We start from the raw sequence: 20563 nt of genomic DNA on the forward strand, positions 1-20563 counted from the left end.
CTGAGAAACATTTGCATTTCAAAGAATGGCTCTCATGTCCTAGAGAAGATGGGAGCAGAAAATTTACGTCATAAAGATACAGAGAAACCAGTCAAGTTTTCTTAAAAATGGGGTTTCTGGGGCATACTTGCCCTATCTATTTCTAATGTCTTACTCTTTTGTCTCAACTAACATCTGGGAGCATTTTGAGGAATGAAGGGAGGCTTTGCAATTGGCAAAAGACACCTGCACTTTGAACTTCCCGCTAGAACCACACATCCGGCCTTGCAGAAATTTGCAAGACAAAAACCGTTGCTTCCAGTTCTCCCAAAGAATAGCATTACAGCCTGAAAGACAAAAAAAAAAAAAAGAAAGAAAAAGAAAAGGCTGACTCACCCCTCCAGCTACACCCTTCCAATTGCTTCTTTATATCAGGAAAATTTTTAACTTAAGAGGTGAGTCAAAGATTTGTGTTTTCTAAAACTTTCAGGACAATGTGTCATACTTTTAAGAGTCTTACAATCAGGCAGGGGAAACATTCCCCAATGAGACAATGTCTGTCTGCACAATACAATCTATAATACAATCAAGCAAAAAGAGATACAATCACTTTACATAAACCCCATAAATATATCAATTTTCTATAAATTTCATCTGAATCCCATCAACTCATATACCTCTACTAATAGCTTTCATTAGGACTTTATCAATAGGTCTTCATTTTATAATACTGGATAGGGGAAGTATCCCCAGCCAGACATTTTAAAACATACTCAGGTAAAGTCGATATAGCCTCTTTGTTAAAAAGTCAGCTCAAGCATTCCTACCTTTGTAATCTTATCAGCACTTAGACTTTTACATTTAATCAATTCAATTGTAACCTGAGTCAGGGCCTTAAGGCTAGTCATTATTTTTGTGTGTGCTTCCTTTTAATTTGGACTTTCCATAGGTACCAATAAAATTTATGATGAGAGCTCTCACAAACTTTTTTCCTCAATTTAGAAGTTTTTCCAATTTAAATGATCCATCATCTCGCCACATTGACAAATAGGATCTTAACAGCAACTCATACCAATAAGCTTAACCATGGGTGCAAGAGGCATCCCCAAAAGAGATCCAGAAAATTCACTCCCAAAAATAGTCTAAGAAAGTAAAGACCTTCATTGCACAGCAAGCAATGAAAGTTGAGATGACAAAGACCCCTTATGAAAGCAATTGGGATCCCTTATTACAAACTCCCCTGAGAGCTGACACAGCTGGACAAAGACAGTCTGTCCCAGAATCCCAGTCTACTCGACTGGCCGCCAAGATGTGTCCCAGTACATGCATCCTCTGATGGCAGAGACCAGAAAGGTCACAAAGCCAAGCTCTCAAGACATAGAACAAGACAAAAGGCCCAGACAACAGGCTTATAGAGATGCCTGTGTCTTATGACAAAAAAAGAAAAGACAGAGGGGCTGGCCCCATGGCCACATGGTTAAGTTCGCACACTTCACTTCGGCAGCCCAGGGTTTTGCCGGTTTGGATCCTGGGCGCAGACATGGCACCACTTGTCAGGCCATGTTGAGGTGGCATCCCACATGCCACAACTAGAAGGACTCACAACTAAAATATACAACTATGTACTAGGGGGATTTGGGAAGAAAAGCAATTAAAAATATTTTAAAACAACAAAAGACAGAGACAAGGAAAGTACTATCTCTGAGAGGAAAAGGATCTACAACCAAGGAGTATTCAACCAAATTCTAGAGTAGCTGAATCTAAGAAGCTAGCCTCACCAAAATTTTCTCCTGCTAATCTAAATTTAGAAAAGAAAAAAAACCTCACCATTCTTGCTTCCATTGGACCCTGCAGGCAGAGATCTGGGAGACTGATGTGGTAAGAACTCTTACCTCTTGCCAGCTCTTGTTAGGGGCCCAGGATCTCTCAGCTGCAGAAGTCCAGGAGTGAGCAGTGTCCAGCCAGTGAAATTTTATCACACCCTGATCACCAAACTGTAGGTGAGGAAGACATTTCCTCTACCCAACCTGGGTCCTTCTGGCCAGACATCGAATTAAATTCACATAAGACAGAATAACAGGAGAAAACTAAACAAAGCTTTATAATGTGTATACATGGGAGAGACATGGGAAAACTGAGTAACTTGCCAAAACAGTGAGAGCTGTGACCTTAAATAACATCCTCAGCTAAAAACAAAAGGAGGAAGTTGGGAGTGGGAGGAGTCAGTTAGGGGAGATTACCAGAAAAGCACGGTAAACCTCGTGAGTTTATTATGCAAATTTAAGTCCTTGTCTTCCACATTAAGAGTTTCTAGAGATAAAGGCATCTTCCCTTCTTCCTGGTTCAGAGAGGGAGACACCTTTACAGATGGAGATTTCCTTTACAAATGTAAATCTCTCTTAACAAAGGGTAAGTAAATTCTACTCTTCAGAGTTTGTCTCATGTCTGCAGTTTTTAAAAGTAACCAGCCCCAAATAATCCTCATACCAAAGACACATGTCTTGGGGTGGCCAATTCCAGTCCCCCACCGTATGTTTATGTATGTGAGTCTCCCTCTATATATATTTGTCTGCCTCTGGATGGTAAAATTTCTAAAGCAGCTCTATTTAATTGGCTTGAAGTAAGTGCTTATATAAATTATTTCTAAATGTAATAGAAGTTAGCCCAGATATCTTTCAAGTTAACATGATATAAAAATAATCTTTAGTGAATAAAAGCTTGTTTAAGTTTGCCGGTTTAATAAAAACAGGAATGTCTTCAGAGTTATCAGTATTGAATATAATGCCAACATACAACTTTTTCTACCTGGGTTTACTGGTTGGATGGGCTCATGCTGTTTCTGCTGTGGAATTTTTCAGCAGGAAAAATAACTTGGGGTAATGTTTAACTAGTTAATGTCTAATCCAAACATAATTGTTAAAAAAAGTGTTCAAATAAATGTAAATAAAACAAAAACTTATACTATATTAAACTTAATCATGGCTATTCATTAAATATCTAAATCATTTCCGGGTAGGATGGAATACTAAGATATTGGTTGCTAAACATAAGTTTGTCTAGTTTGGGCTTCCTAGTTTTTTTACAGAGACAAACAAATTTGGGTATATCAATAGACATGTTTTGTGCCACATTAATAAATTTTCTGTAAAGAGAAACATGCTTTTGGAAATTATAAAATGTGTTTATGGGTTTGCTAAACTACTACAGGATGTTAATATATGATAGACAGTTCACAATTGCCTGCTTCCTAGTTTTCAATGGAAAATAAAGATGACAAATAGTTTTTTTAGTCTTTTTTTTTTTTTTTGAGGAAGGTTAGCCCTGAGCTAACTGCTGCCAGCCCTCCTCTTTTTTGCTGAGGAAGACTGGCCCTGAGCTAACATCTGTGCCCATCTTCCTCTACTTTATATGTGGGACGCCTACCACAGCATGGCTTGCCAAGCTGTGCCATGTCGGCACCCGGGATCCGAATCTGCAAAGCCCAGGCCACCGAAATGGAATGTGCGCACTTAACCACTGTGCCACCAGGCCGGCCCCCAACAAATAGTTTTTTTTAAAGTTGAAAAAAGCTGAGAATACAAAAGGAATCAAAGAGAAAATGTCAGAACACTTAGAGTAATAATCATAAATTAACTCTATGAAAACAGGGCACATTGATGCTGAGAGGGTGCAGACAAAGCACCACAAGCCCCTTTAAAAGATGAAAAACAATGGAACCTTGATAAGAGCTTTCTCCTACTGTGGAGGATTTACTGTAACTTCCTATTTTTCAAACTATGATAACAGACTATTGATAACTTATAAGTAACATTTATGTAAATAAAAAATGTACATGGCATCTACGTTTATCAATATGGATAAATGGATGATATATATTTTTCAATTTTATTTATAATATATAGATAAATTTATTATAAAATCTACATATTTAAGTGAAAGACAGTAATTTCACAAAATACACGCATGGCATATACTGAAATAAAAAATACATGTCAGTTTAATAAATGTTTATTTCTGTTACTTATATGATTTTATGTTTATATATAGGCACATACTGGACCATAACATATAGTACATTTCTTACCATGAGATGATCCAACATGTTTAAAAGCCACTGTTCTTATACCACAGTAAATTGAGCAACACAAGGAGCTACACAGCCAGATAGAGAGGGCCATACGGGAGCAACCACCCTTTCTGTCCTGTACACACAGTGATAACTCCTCAAGGCCAAGCTGTAATCACTCTCTGACAGGCTCAACCTCTGCTGCCTTGTCTTTTAAGATTTATAGCCAAACAATAATCTTTGTTTAAAAGAAATTCCCCCATTTCTTATAAGTACTTGCTAAAGTACTGAGCTAAAAATTCTGGTGGTGGCTTCCCAGATATTTGTAGCTCTGCCATCAGTTTCAAAGCTATTATTCCATCTTTCAAGTCTTTATTCTGCTTACTCAGTTTAGAGCAACCCCTTTCAGCAATAATGTGGGGATCTTCTTGCCTCTGCCTGTTCTATCACTCCCAGGTTAGCAGAGCAACGTCAGGATAAACCTATAGACACAAGTGAACCTCATGTTGTTATTTCCAAAAAGTGTATGGCTTATTTTAACTATATGATATAAAAGAAGTTTATATTCATTTGATGTAGTGTATAGGCAATTATGCTATCCTCTAAGTGTAAAATCTGTAATTATTCTATAACAGTTGCCTTGCATTTCTTTTCTAGGTCAGCTTTGTAACTTATAAAATTGAGAAAATGGACTATATGTGAAAAGTAGAAAATAGGATATGTGTTTTTGGTAAAGAAGTATAAAAAATAAAAATATTTTTGTTTGTTTTATTTAAAAGGACAAATTTGTCCTCAAGCACTAGAGAAAGAAAAAAAGGACATGGGACAAATTCTCAATGTAAAAAAATGCGACAAAAGGTTTGTGGAAGTAAAACCCTGAGGAAAGAGTTTTGTACATGGTCAAGCTGGCTAAGATTAAAATAAATTTTTAAAAAATAAATTTTAATATCAGGGGCTGGCCCCGTGGCCGAGTGGTTAAGTTCGCGCACTCCGCTGCAGGTGGCCCAGTGTTTCGTCGGTTCGAATCCTGGGCACGGACATGGCACTGCTCGTCAGACCACGCTGAGGCAGCATCCCACATGCCACAACTAGAGGAACCCACAACGAAGAATACACAACTATGTACTGGGGGGCTTTGGGGAGAAAAAGGAAAAAATAAAATCTTAAAAAATAAATAAATAAATTTTTATATCAAAAGTACACTGGTACAGCAGCCAGCCCCATGGTCTAGCAAGTGATTTCAGGACACTCCACTTTGGCAGTCCACTTTGGTTCACAGGCACGGACCTACACCACTTGTCAGTGGCCATGTTGTGGCAGTGGTGACCCACATACAAAGTAGATGAAGACTGGCACAGATGTTAGCTCAGGGCGAATCTTCCTTGACAAAAAAAAAAGTACACTGGTGCAAATTTAGAATTTGGTTTTTCTTGCTATTAAAGGACAAAGTCTTCTCAGATTATTGCTCTTCTCTTAGTAAGAAATTGTAAACAAAGTTCCTTTACCTTTAATGTAATCTGCCTAGGAAATAAAGAATCTGTGTTTTGTCTTATTAAGTCCTCGAAAATTTGTTATCCTTTTTGATCAAATATATTTAAACCTTTTGACATTTTTAACAAACTTCCCAGAGGGTTCAAATCCTAGATAAAAATCTTTCTTATGACTTAAAAACAAACTTTCAGAATTTCCAATCAGCCCTGGGATTTCTCAAAGAACTTGTCCTCTCTTTCTATAAAGAGAGAAATATTAAGCTTATTAGACTTGTTTGATGTGTTAAGTTACATGGGAAACATTGTCAAATAAATGATAGTGGACCTTCTTAGATTATATTATGTGGGTAAATGTTATTAATATAAATTTTTTTTAATTATATGATATTCCAAAAGTTATGATCTGTCCTGGTTGTCAGTCATAATTCTAGTTATTATCTCAAAGTGTTGTATGTCACAGATAGCCAAGTGTCTTTCTTTCTCAATTGCCATTTTTAAGTGTTTTATTATTTCCAGATAGATGTTTTGCTCTGATGTTTTTGAAAATATGTTTCATCTTCAGAGAGATTCATGGAAAGGATTCTGACACTTGCTCTAAAATACATGCTTCTGGTGAACTTTCAGATTATAAAACTGAGCTGGATAAGAACTCTAACTGAGAAACTGTTGGCCTGATAAAACTGCTAACAGAAGACCAAGATCAAAAATTGATTACATGGGAATAAATAAATTGATGTGGATGATTATAATTTTTATGACTTCATTTGAAATATTGCTGATTTTTTTATATTGTGTTTTTCCAGGTTTAAGGAGATCTTTTTCTCTTGAGGAACTATGACTTATAGAAATTTGTAAGCAGAATTAAAGCATCTATCTTTTTCTCCCTATCTAATCCCTCCAAAATTTAAAAATTCTTAATGAATGAATATTCTTATATTCATGACAATATAGTTATTTGCATAAGTTCAACAAGAATCTGTTTTCTACAGGACACAATCAGAAACACTGGTTATATTACCATGGCTTTGACGGAATGTCATATTTGAGAAAAACATACATAAACTCAGATATGGCCAAACAGCTTTGAGGAACAAGGGTAGACTTTATGGATCAAATAAAGCCGCTTGGAAATATTGGCCTAAAATCTTGCTTACAGGGTTCCCAGCAACCTTCCCAGGTAAGTAATGAAGGTCAATTCCCCGGCAGGTGCAAGAACCTTAGGGCATTTTGGGGACATCAAAAGGAGAGGAATTCACTCAAATCTGTGGGTATTGCAGGAAGAGTCTGATGACAAGTCCTTGGTTGACTTTCCAGGCCCCAAGAGGCCTTTAAAGTTCAATCTGAGATTCCTTATAAAAAAGTTCCAGCAAAATAGATTTAAAAGACACTTTATGATCAATTGGTATTTTTACCGTACTTATGTAAATAATTGGGCCAAGTTTATTAAAACTAGACTTATTTTGCAAACCAATGAGTCTTAATTTGGCTATTTTGGGTAAACATGAGTGTAATTATTTTTAAAAATTATGTTTCAGTAAAAACTATAGTACACATTTTTAGATAGTGGATTCTCATTCTATTAAGTATCTTTGAGGTTTTTGTTTTCCACCTATAAACTGAACTGAATGCCAAATTCTTCTAGTTTCCTCAAATATCTGGTACAAATCTCCAAACTAATGTTTCCAATTTTTTTCATCCTTTTCATTTGAAATCATTGAGAATTGAGGCCACCCTTTTTTCCTGAGGCCATGCAAACTGAAACTGGATGGCTTGGTATAAACTTAAGAGAGATCACTATGATGGCCTATTTTAGACAATCTTCATGGCTGTAGCTGTATAAGCCACTCAAAAAGTTTACCTGAACACTTGATGACATCATCAGAGACATTTCAAACTGCAAAGGATGCTTTGACCCTGACAGCTAAAAATCTTCTTGACTGGTCATCCCCTGGGCTCAAGAATTAATTTATGATTTGCTCCAACCATTATTCTTGTTTTTCTTTTTGTTTCATCAGATTTCACTTGAGTTTCCAGGCCCTAACCTCGATTGGTTTATAGACCTCTTCTCTTGGATTCCCCAATAATTCAGGTCCATTATGGAGGGGATTCTAAAGTTTCAACTGTCTATTTTGCTAATATGTGTGGTCATCTATATAATTATAAAATATAGACTTAAGTGTTGTCCCAAAGCCATTGATCAAAGTGCTAAAATATTAGTCATGCAAAACATTCCTTGCTCTCCCCACCTGGTACCCAAAGTATTTTAAATAAAGGTAGAACAATTTCATTCCTCTGACCCTGATCTTCACCTTTTAACAGCAGGAAGTAGCTAAAGAGGTCTTCCCTCCCATTCCCCAAGACTGAGAAATGATTAAAAAAAAAAAAACAATAGGATTGAAACTGAGATTGAAAGAGTTGTATTTTTCCCTGGATTATGGTAAAACCATGCCTCATACCCCCAAGATTGACATGGGAAACAAAGTAACCAAAGTTTCTGAGCTTGTTTTTCAGAACAACAGGAGGACCTCTGATAAGAGGGCAGCTTGCTGACAGTTCCTCCACTCACCTGATCAAACATTGTGCAGTAGTATCTGGATGTCACCCACTCCGGCAACCCACACAATGCTGGTTCAAGCCAGAACTTACGTTCAGCCGATGTCACACTCTGATGCTTCTCATGTAGGACTAGATGGAGCCCAAGCAGCTGGGGGGGGACTTAGATTTTGAGGGACCTGAATACTCCCTGAATTGATCAAAGAAGTCACATTGTCAAATCTATGATCAATAGGGGGAAAAGAAGAGAAAAAGAAAAGAACGAGGCCAGAGTTGACATGAGGGTTATCATGACTACCTCAAGGATGAACTATGGGCATAAGTAAAAAACTACATTTTAACCTTGACTGTCACCAGATGGTTGAAGAACCATGCAGTAGTCTTTCCCTGCAGTTAGGATGTTTAGAAAGCTCCGGACACAAGACACACTGTAGCTGGCATGGGTGACCAATCAGAACTGGACTCAGTCTTACCTGGCAAAGGTTGTACTTTTTGCCTTTAAAAATCAGCCACCCAAAGACTGAGGGGGTCTCACCTATCAACTTGTGGGTTGAGGTATACTTCCTTAGTTTTCAAACTTTTTAATAAAGACTCACTTTTCTTTAAAACTTACTTTTGCCTTGTAAAGCTGCTCATTCAGTTAACACCATCCACAAAATGTATCCATAAAAATATATATAAATAAATATATATATAATTGTATCTGCCTGATTTCAACATGTATAGAAGTGGAAGTTGTATGTCTCCTTCTGCAACTTGCTTTTTTTCTCAATATGTTTTTGAGATTTATTCCTATTAATATATGTAGTTCTGGTTCACTCATTTAACAAACTGAATCATATTCTGTTGTGTGAATATGACAACTTATTTATACTTTCTCTTGCCCATAGGCATTTAGGTTGTTTCCAATTTTTCATACTTAGAAACAAAGATGCAACTCACATCCTTATGCTTGTCTGCTTGTGGGCAAGTGTGATGACTTCTCTAGAACAATACTTTGCAAACTCTCTGTGCTAAAGGACCAGGCTAATTTTCTTTCTGATCTGTCATGAACTGATGCTTTTGTAAAATATATTAAAAATAAATTGCCAGAAAAGAGAAATGAAAAACCAGACAAGCATTTTTCATTATTTTACCATACAAACATGTACCACTAAATAATCATAATAATTGTTTGCATGTTATGAACATTATATAAAAGATACCATTCTACAACTTGCTGTATCCCCGCCACTTAATTATTTTTGAGAATTGTGCATATAGCCCTAATATATTCATTTTAACTGCTGTTTAGTAAATGATTGAATAAATAAAATATAGTTAATTGATTCATTCTCCTGGTGTTGCACATTTAACTTGCTTCCAATTATTCACTCTTGTAAATAGTGTTGAAATGAATACTCATACATGTCTCCTTGTGAGCAATTCATGAAGAGTTTTCTACAATTTATATCAGGGAGTAAAATTGCTGAACTTCATAAGGTATATGCATCTTCAGCTTTGTTAGGTGTGGATAAATTGCTTTCCAAAGTGATTGTACTATTTATACACTCACCAGTAATGGTGAGTTCCTTTGCTCCACATATTTACGAGTATTATCAGACTTGCTAAGTTTTGCCAAGCCAGCGAATTCTAATGGTACCTCATTGTGGTTTTAATTAGGAGTTCTCTGATTACTCATGAAGTTCATTATGTTGTCACGTGTTTATAAAGATTTTCTCTTCTATAAATTTCCAGTTCATGTATCTTACTCATTTTACCATTGGGTATTCTTAACTTAGCAAAATAATCATTGGGTTCATCTAGGGAAAAATTGTGCAAAAATCGCCAAGAAAATGCTTAAATAGTAACCAGAGGTAGTTTGATCTTAAAATATGCTTTAAACTAAAATGTGCTATGATAGATAAGAACACATACTAGTTACAGACTAGACAGACTAATAAAACTACATAATCCAACCATATGCTGAAGAGAAAGCCTAGACTCAGACCAAGCATGGTAGATAGCATGTGACAGAGGTGGCATTTCAAACCAGTGCAGAATAAAGACATTATTCAATAGATGGTGTTGTGATAATTTTTGATTAAAGTCCTAAAATTTTAATAGTAAAACCAAAACCCATTATTTTTTGAAAATTAAGATTTATATAATATTGCACTGGAAAGGACTTTTTATTGTGGTAAAATATATGTAACATAAAATTTATCATTTTAAAGTATACAATTCAGTGACATTAAGTGCATTTCCGATATTGTGCAACCATCACCACTAACTAGTTCCAGAATTTTTATATCACCCCAAAAGGAAATCCCATATCCATTAAGCAGTCACTTCTCATTCCCCACTCCTCTTCCCATTAAGCACTAATCTACTTTCTGTCTCTGTGGATTGGCCTCTTCTAGACATTTTATCTAAATGAAATTTTAGATACAATAAAAGTACGATAAGTAAACATACAATAAGTGGCCTTTTGTTTCTGGTTTCTTTCGCTTCACATAATGTTTCCAAATTCATCCATGTTTCAGCATGCATCAGTACGTCATTACTTTTAATGGCCAAATGATATTCCATTCTATGTATAATACTACATTCTGTTTATCTATTCAGCAGTTGATGGACATTTTGTTTGTTTCTGCCTTTCGGCTATTGTCAATAGAGATGCTACAAATATTTATATACAAGTTTTTGTGTGAACACATGTTTTGAATTCTCTTGAGATATACCTAGAAGTGGAATTGCTGGGTCATAGAATAACTTTGATTTTAACTTTTTTTTTTTTTGTAAAGAATATTGTCCCTGAGCTAACATCTGTTGCCAGTCTTCCTCTTTTTTTTTTTTTTAAAGATTTTATTTTTTCCTTTTTCTCCCCAAAGCCCCCAGTACATAGTTGTGTATTCTTCGTTGTGGGTTCCTCTAGTTGTGGCATGTGGGACGCTGCCTCAGCGTGGTCTGACGAGCAGTGCCATGTCCGCGCCCAGGATTCGAACCGTCGAAACACTGGGCCGCCTGCAGCGGAGCGCGCGAACTTAACCACTCGGCCACGGGGCCAGCCCCGCCAGTCTTCCTCTTTTTGATGAGGAAGATTGTTGCTGAGCTAACGTCTGTGCCAATCTTCCTCCGCTTTGTATGTGGGACACTGCCACAGCATAGCTTGATGAGTAGTGAGTAGGTCTGCACCTGGGATATGAACCCACGAACCCCAGGCTGCTGAAACAGAGCGCATGAATTAAACTACTATGCTACTGGGCCAGCCCCTCATTTTAACTTCTTGAGGAACTTCCAAACTCTTTTCCACAATAGTTGCAACATTTTACATTGCCACTAGTAATGCATGAAGACTCCAATTTCTTTGCATTCTTGTCAACAGGTTATTTTCTGTTTTAAAAAAATTATGGCCATCCTAGTGGCTATGATTTGCATTTCCTAATGACTACTGATATTGAGCATCTTTTCATGTGCTTGTTTATCATTCATAAGTATTCTTCAAATAAATGTCTATTCAAGTCCTTTTCCCACGTTTTAATTGGGTTATTTGTCTTTTTCTTGTTGAATTGTAGGAGTTCTTTATATATTCTAGATATTAGGCCCTTATCAGAAATATGCTTTGCAAATGTTTTCTCCCAGTCTGTAGGTTGTCTTTTCACGTTCTTGCTAGTGACCTTTGATGCCCCAAATTTTTAATGTTGATGTACAATTTATACATTTCATCTTTTCTATTTGTGCTTTTCGTGTCATATCTAAGAAACCTTTAACTAATCCAAGGTCAGGAAAATTTACCCTCATATTTTCTTCTAGATGTTTTACAGTTTTAGCTGTTATATTTAGGTCTTTGATCCACTTTGATTTCAGTTTTTAGAGGATGTGAAGTTTCTTTTGCATGTGGATATCCGGTTTACCAACACCATTTGTTGAAAAGACCCTTCTTTCCCTATTGAATGCCCTCGGCATCCTTGTCAAAAACCACTTCACCACGGGGCTGGCCCCGTGGCCAAGTGGTTAAGTTTGTGCACTCCACTGCAGGCGGCCCAGTGTTTCGTTGGTTCGAATCCTGGGCGTGGACATGGCACTGCTCATCAAACCACGCTAAGGCAGTGTCCCACATGCCACAACTAGGAGGACCCACAACAAAGAATATACAACTATGTACTGGGGGGCTTTGGGGAGAAAAAGGAAAAAAATAAAATCTTTAAAAAAAAAAAAACCACTTCACCATGGATGTATGGATTTATTTCTGGAGTCTCAATTCTGATTCTTTGATCTGTATATCTATCTTTATGATGGTACCACAATGTTTTGATTACTGTGACTTTGTAATAAGTTTTGAAATAGGGACACGTGAGTTCTTAAACTTTGTTCTTTTTCAAGATTGCTTGGCTACTCAAGGTCCCTGGCAATTCCATATGAATTTTAGGAGTGACTTCCATTTCTGCAAGAAAGGCCTTTGGGAGTGTAAAGATTGTGATGACTCTGTAGGTCACTTTTGACGGTATTCTCATCTTAACAATATTAAGTCTTGCAATCCATTAATATGGATGTCTTTCCATTTATTTAGATCTTCTTTAATTTCTTTCAGCAATGTTTTGTAGTTTTCAGCGTACAAGTCCTGCACCTCCTTTGATAACTTTATTTCTAACTATTTTATTCTTTTAGATGCTTTTGTAAATGACATTGTTTTCTTAAATGTTCTTTTTTGATGGTTAATTGCTAATGAACATAAATACAACTGACTTTTGTGTGTTGATCTTGTGTCCTGCAACTTTGCTGAATCAATTTATTCAATCTAGTAGTGTTTTTGTTGATTCTTTGGAATTTTCTACATGTAAAATTATGTCATCTGCAAATAGAGATAGTTTCACTTCTTAATTTCCAATTTGGATAACTATTTTTTCTTGCATAATTGCTCGGGCTAGAACTTCCAACACAATGTTGAACAGAAGTGGTGAAAGCAGGCATCCCTGTCTTGTTCTTGAAAGATTTTAGTCTTTTGCCATTGAGTATGATGTTAGCTGTGGGTTTTTCATAAATACGTTTTATCATGTTGAGGAAGTCCCCTTTTATTTCTTGTTTCCTGAGTGTTTTTGTCACAAAAGGATGTTGGATTTTGTCAAATGTTTTGTATGCATCCACTGAGATCATCATATGGGGATTTTTTTCCTTCATCTATTCTTGTGGTGTATTACATTGACTGATTTTTGTAGGTTGAACCATCTTTGCATTCCTGGGATAACTCCCAATTGGTCATGGTGTATAAGCCTTTTAATATGCTGCTGGGTTCAGTTTGCTAATACTTTGTTGGGAATTTTTGCATCTATATTCATAAAGGATGTCAGTCTGCAGTTTTCTTTCCTTGTAATGTACTTTTCCAACTTTGGTGTAAGGATAATGCTGGACTAATGGAATGAATTAGGAAGTGTTCCTTCCTTTTCTATTTTTCGGAAGAGTTTGAGAAGAATTGTTCATACTTCTTTAAATGTTTTGTAGAGTTTTTCAGTGAATGACACCATTGAAGCCATGTGGTCCCGGACTTTTCTTTCTTGGGAGGTCTTTGACCATTGATTCAATCTTCTAACTTCTAATAGGTCTATTCAGATTTTCTATTTCTTCCTGAGCCAGTTTTGGCACATTGTGTTTCTACGAATTTGTCCATTTTATCTAGATTATCTAATTTGTTGGTATAGAACTGCCGATAACATTCTTTTACAATCATTTTTTTCCAGTAAGGTCAGTAGTAATGTCATCGCTTTCATTTCTGGTTTTATTAATTTAAGTCTTCTATTTTTTCTTAGTCTGGCTAAAGGTTTGTCAATTCTGTTGATCTTTTCAAGGAACTAATTTTTGGTTTAATTTATTTTCTTTATTCTTTTTATATTCTCTACTTTGCTTACTCCACTCTAATTTTTATTATTTTTTTCCTTATACTATCTTTGGGTTTAGTTTGCTCCTCTTTTCTAGTGGTGTATGTGTGTGGGGGGGGATACTTTATAAGCCTGACACCACAGAAAAAACTCATAAAGAAAAAAAATTGACAGCATAATTATAAGAAAAAAATTTAACTCCTGCTCATCAAAAAAAAAAAACAAACGCATGAATAAATTGAAGGGCAAAAAACAAACAGGAAATATTTGAAATGTTTGTCAGATAAAGGTTAACATTCTAAGAGCTCTTGCAAATCAATCAAATGAACACACTAGTAAAAAAAAGTGGGAAATAGACAGGCCTAAGAAAATGAAAGAAAAATCATTCTAATGACCACTAAACATATAATTAATCACACTTGTAAATAAGGAAATTAAAATAAAAGACATAATATAGTTCCAGGTTAATTTTTGTGTGTGTGTGAGAAAGATTGGCCCTCAGCCAAAATCTGTTGCCAATCTTTCTTTTTTTTCTCCCCAAAGCCGCAGGACACAGTTGTATATCCTAGTTGTAAGTCCTTCTGGTTTTTCTATGTGGGATGCCGCCACAGCACGGCCTGATGAGTGGTGTGTAGGTCCATGCCCAGGATCTGAACCAGCAAATCTTGAGCCACCCAACAACTATGCCGCTGGGCTAGCTCCCCAGGTTAATTTTTTTTATTGAATTGAAATTCACATAACATAAAATTAATCATTGCAAAGTGAACAACTCAGTGGCATTTAGTACGTTTACAACATTATATAATCACCACATCTATCTAATTCCAAAATTTTGGCATCACCCCAAAAGGAAACCTACTATCTATTTGGCACTTACTCTACATTTCCTCTCCTCCCAGTTGCTGGCAACACTGATCTAACTTTTCCATCAAGGAGGAATTAAAGCAGTGATAATCAATCCAGTTGTACATCAGAATCACCTGGGAAGCCTAAAAAATTCCAATGCCCAAGGTCACATCCTAGACCAATTAAATAAGAATCTTTTGGTGTGGGACCTGGGTATTGCTGGGCAAAGGGCATGATCTGCTCACCACAAGACAAAAACCAATCCATCAAGAGGCAAGATGGTGGTAGAGAAAGGACTTTTATTAAGTGAAAATCCAGCTAATCAGAAGACAGTGGACTCATGTCCTAATGAACCATCTTAAAGAGAATACAGAATCTTGAAGCAGCTACATAGGGCTAGTGGGCTACAGAGGAGGAGGTTCAGAATGTTGACCATCTGGCACTGCAAACTGGGGGTCACCACACCATCTGGTGCTGTACACTGCGGGGGACACCACATCAGACCTTTCAGGTGTCATTTATGATGTATGCCAGTATAGAATCTCTCTCTGGGGGGTGGTGAAGGAAAGAGTCAAGAATGTTGTCACCTGGTGCCATAGACTGAGGGTCACTACATTTCTAAGGAACTCAAAAGAACAAAGTTACTGTCTTATTGCAGCTAGGAGGTATAAAGCTAAGCAGAGGTCATAAGTCATAATGCATGCAGTTTTCTCTATTTTTCAGTTATTTATTATCTAGCTTACATGAAAGCCAGAGTATGTCCAGCTGGGTTAATTACTTAGAGGGTATCCATAGTGACAACACTGTTCCCTTTCTACAAAAATGCCTTCCCTTATGTCAAGCTTGTGTGGAGCCAGTATCAGTATCAGTATTTTTAAGCCTCCCCAGGTGATTCCAAAGTGCAAAGTTGAGGATCACTAATTTAAAAGAGTGATAACACCTAATATTAATTCAAGTGGGAGTGTAACCTGATATAGAGTGCTTTGTAATTTGTACTGCTTTTTGAAAGAGCTCTCTGGCAAATAATATCTCATGTTTATTGAGCTTTTATCATGTGCCATACACTAGGCTAAGTGTGTTATTAATTTTTTTATCCTCACAATAGTGCTAAGGTGTAGTGTGATATCACTCTTGTAGGGGAGGAAGAGAATTCTACCCATCTAGGTCCTTCTGGCTGGTCTATGAATTAAATTGACATGAGACAGAATTATAGGAGAAAATCAAACAAAGCTTTATAACATCTATACATGGGAGAAACCTAGAAAAATGAGCAACTCAGACAGAATGACTGAAACTGCCAACTTAAATACCATTTTCAGCTAAAGACAAAGGAGGATGTTGGGGCTGGTGGTTTAGGGCTTCAAATAGGAGGAAGGCACTCCATATGGAAATGGAAAAGTAAATGTTTGGCAGATAAGAATCAGCTTAGCAAGGACCTTCACAGTCTACCAGTACCCAGAGTTATCCATGGTGATGGCCTGTCCCGGGGACAGGGCTTTTATCTTAAATTCTTTTAAGCAGTTGGGGAGAAGGTCAAAGTTTCGTTCAGAGTCTTTTGTTCTTAAGAATAATCAAGGCAAAGAGATATGTTTTGGGGTAGCCAATTCTGATCCCCCACACCCTCATTTTACAGATGTGGAAATAGAGACACAGAGAAATTAAATGACTTAACTAAGTAACACAGCAAATAAGTGCTTTTGTTGTTGTTGTTTGAGGAAGATTAACCCTCAGCTAACATCCACCACAAATCCTCCTTTTTGCAGAGGAAGATTGGCCCTGAGCTAACATCTGTGCCCGTCTTCCTCTACTTTATATGTGGGACACCTGCCACAGCATGGCTTGATGAATGGGGCTATGTCCACACCTGGGATCTGAATCAGTGAACCTCAGGCTGCCAAAGCAGAGCATACGAGCTTAACCACTGTGCCACTGGGCTGGCCCAGCAAATAAGTGCTTTTAACTCATGCTTTTAGCCACTACTCTACATTGTGTCCTGGCATCCTTTAAAATGCTCCTTCTAGGAAGTTATTCTAAGGAAATCACCCTGGATGTGCAAAAGAATTCTCAGTGCATGTATCTAAAAATGAAAATTATAAACAATTTAGTAACCCAGTGTACAAGAGGAAATTATTAAATTTTATAAATTATATAATTGAATGCTAGTGTGGAGGATCAGAATTGACCACCCCAAAATGTGTCTCTTTGGTATGAGGATTATTTTGGGTTGGTTACTTTTAAGAAGCTAGAGGGACCCAGCCCCATGGCCGAGTGGTTAAGTTTGCATACTCTGCTTTGACGGCCCAGGGTTCATCGGTTTGGATCCTGGGCACAGGCCTACACACCACTCATCAAGCCATGCTGTGGTGGCATCCCACATATAAGAACTAGAATGACCTACAACTATGATATACAACTATGTCCTTGGGCTTTGGGGAGAAAAAATAAAAGAAACTGCAGATGAGGGAGAAGCTCTGAAAAGTAGAAGTTACCCTTTGTAAGAGACATTTACGCTTGAAAGGGAAATCTCCATTTGTAAAGATGTCTCCTTCTTTGTACCAAGAAGAAGGGGCTATTGATACCTGCCCTCATATCAGTTCCCCTATATTGAACCCAGCATATATGGGGTTAAAATCAAAGCATTTTACCTGCTTACTCCTCAAGGACATCCCTTATGTCACAGGCTCTCTCCTCCTTGCAAGCAGCCTCACAAGGCCAAATGCAGGCTGGTGGAAAGACACCAACCAGCAAGGCTGTATGTCCCTCTCCCCTACCTAAAACCCCAAATAAAAACCCCTTCTTGTGGCTTTCCGAGGAGTTTTGAATTACAGCGTTAGCTGCCCATTCTCCTTGCTCAGCACTTTGCAATAAAATTCCTGCTTCCTTCCACTATACCCAGTGTCAGAGATTGGCTTGCTGTGCAATGGATGAGCAAACTCACTTCGGGTTCAATATCAGGATGACCTTATCTCTAGAAACTCTTATCAATGTGGAGGGTAAGGACTTAAATCTGTATAATAACCCTATTCTTGTTTACTGTGCTTTTCTGGTAATCTCCCATAACTGACTCCCTCCACCCCTAACATCCTCCTTTGTCTTTAGTGGAAGATGATATTTAAGCTGACAGCTCATCCGTTTCCGTGAGTTACTCAGTTTTCCTGGGTCTCTCCCAAGTATACATGTTATAAAGCTTTGTTTGACTTTCTCCTATGATTCTTTCTTGTCTCAATTTAATTCATCACCCAACCAGAAGGACCTAGAGAGGGTAAAGGAATTCCCTTCATCCCCTACACTAGGTAGCTATTTTAAGTGTGTAGTTAAAATATATGCATATATTTTATGGAACAATGGTTGAATTATTGTTAGGCCAAAAAAATTATAAAATACTATGAACAATGTGTGTTTATATATGTCTGGTAGACTATACTCCAGATGGTAATAGGTATCTCTGAATAATAGATTGTGGGTAACTTTTATTTTCTTCTTTTTGCTTATGCATATTTCCTAAATTTTTTTACAATGCTTATGTATTATTTGGTTTTTAAAACATTACCTGCCTTCATTAACAAACTTCCTCCATTCTTTTGCCCTTGGGATAGAGTTATAGGGGAGGAAGACAAGTCTTCTACCCTCTTGGTCCTTCTGGCTGGTCTATGAATTAAATTGACGTGAGACAGAATAACAAGAGAAAATCAAACAAAGCTTTATAACATGTATGCATGGAGGAAACCCAGGAAAAGTCAGCAACTCGCTGGAATGACCGAAGTTGTCACTTTAAATACCATCTTTAGCTAAAGACAAGGGAGGATGTTGGGGGTGAGGGGAGTGAGTTATGGGAGATTACCAGAAAAAGCATGGTAAACAAGAGTTAGGTTATTATGAAGATTTGTCTTTGCATTCTGGATTGATGCGAGTTTCTAGAGATAAGATCATCCCTCTCTTCCTGGTACAGAGAGGGAAATATCTTTACAAATGGAGGTCTTCTTTACAAATATAAACGTCTCTTACAAAGGATAACTTTTACTTCATTTTCAGAGCTTTTCCCCATCTGCAGTTCTTAAAAGTAACCAGCCCAAAATAATCCTCACGCCAAAGTGACATTTTGAGGTATTGAATTCTGTTTCTCTACACGTTTTAGCCTAGAGATCCTACACAAAACCCACCATACTCTCATCTTCCTCTTCCCATTTTGCACCTTTCGGGTTCCAGTCTGTACTACCCCAAGCTGTCTCTAGTCCAGATGACAAAAGAATGAGATGTCACTATTTTCTTTCACCCTAAGTCTCAACTTGTTTCCTTTCCCCCTTACACACCTCCTCTGCCTTCATTTCTCCAAAACAAATAACCTCAAATCCATTCTCTAGTGTTGTAGGGTTGAGGAGCTAAATGTGACAATTGACCTAAGAGAAATGCATAGAAATAAAACCTACCCCACCCCTGCTCAAATATTTTTCTCCCTCCTTTCTTTTTCTGGAGGGAGGTGGGGGGTCTTCTCCTTTCACTTGATCTTTTTTTTCCTTTTCTCTGGGAAAAAATATATAATGCACCACCACCACTCCCCTCAAAAAACATCCTGGATTCAGGTCATACTCACTGTTAGTATCTACTTTCTTATTATATATCTTACATAACTTGTTTAACCTGTTTCTTCTGTAAGTTAATTAATCATATCTACCTTATTCACATTACAAAGTAGTCGTGTTGGTAAATATAATCTGTGAATGCTCTAAAGACATAAAATGCACTTTATAAATTCTGAATGAGGCATGATTTTTTTCCTCTTTAATCTCTTCTTTTGCTCTCATGCCTCTTTGACCACACATTAGGTTTGACAAGAGATTTTCACATATTGAGGGATATAGGGTAACTATTTGGGTTCAAAACTGATTCAGCTTGAACTAAAAAGCCTGACTTATGGCCTATTAAACATACATTGCACATCTGCTTACCAATTAAAGTAAATAATGCACTCTCTTAAGATAAGAATCCATACTTCCCCTCCTACACCCTATTGGTAATCCTGGATTAGTCCCTTTCCCAACATCAGGGTCGTGTTGACCTGCTAATTTACAACTGAATACCCTTTGAAATTTTGATGAAAATGTATCTTGGATGTGTTTAATGTATGTTCTTTGTTCTAAAAAGATATAAGACTGTACTGAAACCCATGCTTCTCCAGAATGCCTTCTAAGGCTTTCCCAGGTTATAATACTCACTCTGGCTCATAATGAACTCACCCCAATTTTGATTTATAAGTTGGTTATGGATTATTTCCTTTGATTTTTTGTAGTGTAGTCATGGCAGGAATTTAGAGAAACCCACCGGAGACCACCTAGAATCTACACTGAACCTGCATTTGGTACCAATAAGGGCCCATTGAGCACCCCCAGAGCACTGCACTCTTCAGGTGACTCAAGTTCTCCTAAAGCCCAGACCTCCTTATTTTAAGTCTATGGCTCAGAGTTTATGTGAGCTGTTTCAAACCTTAAGACTAGGTGTCTTAATGGGATAGCAGTACATACCTAGGCAAGAGGGAGCTAAGGGGGGAATTACTAGGACAGAGGAACCTAGGGGGAATTTCCTAGGCATGGGAAGCCTAGAGGGAACTTTGGAGTGGAAGGCTGGTCTTTTTAATTTGGCTTTAAATTGGAAGGAATTTTGTTTATAAACTCTGAACAAACTGTTTGATAGAGAAATAACAGAGTGAATGTGTTCAGCTACAAAGAAAATGGACATTGCTCCTCTAGGCTGAAAGGCATTCTCAGGTGACTGAGAAC

General features: G+C 37.2%; 1 protein-coding gene and 1 long non-coding RNA gene across 4 annotated transcripts in view; one reads left to right on the plus strand and one right to left on the minus strand.

Annotated features, from left to right (window-relative positions):
- Positions 1 to 20563, minus strand: part of LOC106836324 (NXPE family member 3-like) — an 87530-nt gene that overhangs the window by 42675 nt on the left and 24292 nt on the right. Inside the window, exon 1 of one of the 3 annotated variants that reach the window (XM_070484326.1) lies at positions 1807 to 2157. The exons of 1 other annotated variant lie outside the window; for it this stretch is intronic. The gene's annotated coding sequence lies outside the window, so the exon portion shown is untranslated. Of the gene's footprint in view, positions 1 to 1806; positions 2158 to 20563 lie in introns of those variants that run through there. One more of the 3 variants, XM_070484325.1, reaches the window with a different exon arrangement.
- On the plus strand, positions 2266 to 7924 carry LOC123276761 (uncharacterized). The gene is made up of 3 exons (XR_011494133.1): positions 2266 to 2388; positions 6339 to 6386; positions 6525 to 7924. It is a non-coding gene; the product is annotated as an uncharacterized lncRNA (long non-coding RNA).

The sequence above is a fragment of the Equus asinus genome, chromosome 14 (assembly GCF_041296235.1).
Source record: "Equus asinus isolate D_3611 breed Donkey chromosome 14, EquAss-T2T_v2, whole genome shotgun sequence".
Lineage (NCBI taxonomy): Eukaryota > Metazoa > Chordata > Mammalia > Perissodactyla > Equidae > Equus > Equus asinus.